The sequence below is a fragment of the Sesamum indicum genome, unplaced genomic scaffold (assembly GCF_000512975.1).
Source record: "Sesamum indicum cultivar Zhongzhi No. 13 unplaced genomic scaffold, S_indicum_v1.0 scaffold01315, whole genome shotgun sequence".
Classification (NCBI taxonomy): Eukaryota; Viridiplantae; Streptophyta; class Magnoliopsida; order Lamiales; family Pedaliaceae; genus Sesamum; species Sesamum indicum.
In genome coordinates, this window is record NW_011628897.1 from 1 (window position 1) to 1,382 (window position 1,382).

Genomic DNA, 1,382 nt, shown 5'->3' on the forward strand with positions numbered 1-1,382 from the left:
GCAGCGTGCCATTCCCCAACAATGGATTCTAGTAGCCAGTATTAGTATCATTGTTATCAGCTCTGGAATAGTGGGTGATTTAGCATGTCAATAAATCATTATGTTGTTAACAATGATGAATGAAAAATATAAGTTAAGGTAATTAGTCACCTGGGGATACAATGAAAGTGCCATCTTCTTCATTTTTCCCAGAAGTTCTAGAGGCACCGGAGCCTGACAATAGAAAACACTAGAATATTTCCTTCATTTTTGTAATAGAACCACACGAGGCGCCAGCAATATCATATTTAATTCACTACAACCAAAAAGAGAAAAAAGAACCATATCTAATTCACAACAATTTGTCGACCGCAAAGTTTTCTTTAACCAAAGATGAAAATAATAGAAAAACACATCCATGAAAACAGGGAAATGAAAAGCAGAAACGACAGTGAACATCCTTTCAAAGGAAATTAGAGATAATGGCGTAAACTCTTGTAAACAACACCAATTCGTTTGTGGATATTTCCATGATTTAACGTCTCCTAAAGAAAACATGGGGAAAAAAAAACTAAACAAAAAAAGGGAACCGGTTATTTCATCAGACCAAGAAACCATGCGGCACAATGTACTCGCAATTGCAAACCCACATAACAGAACTAAAAACAGGAAAGTGGGTTCGTATTCGAGAACTCCCTGAAAAGCAAGACGCGAATATTATAAGGAATTAAAAGCCAAAGAGTGGAATCTCCACGCAAAACTTCAAGAAAAAATTCAAAACCACACGCAGCGGTTAACGGAACATTTTCAAGAAACCCCAAAAACACCAGCCACGTATATACCTGAATCTTGATCTTTCGATTTCCAATTGAATTCGTCCTCTGGGACTCATTGAATTCTTGCATTGAACAATTCTTGGTAAAAGAAAAAGTGTCAAGAAGAAGAAGAACAGGAAAGAAGTTGTAACTCCAAAGAAATCGATTTCCCCCAGTATCTCACCAAAGTCTGATACATACAGGGAAGAAGGACAAGGAGTTTCACAACTACACTCTCAACGGCTAGAAGACTAAAAGTTGCTATTTCACTAACTAAGGCGTATAAATTCTAACAACAACTTTAATTATTTTAATTATTATTTTATTAATATATATATAATGTGAATTTAATCAACAATTACGATATTTTAAAATTTTAGTACGCGATTCATACCAAATTTAAATATATATAAGATTATGTACATTAGATCATATCAGACGGTTTGATTTAAAATCACATAGCCTGATTCTACGATAATGATTATTCTTATGTTCCAAGTACGATATATTGACATCCGTATATTCAATATGTCTAAAATTTTACAAAATGTATTTTTCTGTAAGTTTGATCATATCTAACGGTATGAT

At 33.6% G+C, this 1,382-nt stretch overlaps 1 long non-coding RNA gene across 1 annotated transcript; it reads right to left on the reverse strand.

Annotated features, from left to right (window-relative positions):
• Positions 1–1,014, reverse strand: LOC105180359. Its single transcript, XR_849539.2, has 3 exons — positions 822–1,014; positions 151–213; positions 1–62 (listed from the first exon to the last, which is right to left on the reverse strand). It is a non-coding gene; the product is annotated as an uncharacterized LOC105180359 (long non-coding RNA).
• Between the last annotated feature and the right edge of the window lie 368 nt (positions 1,015–1,382).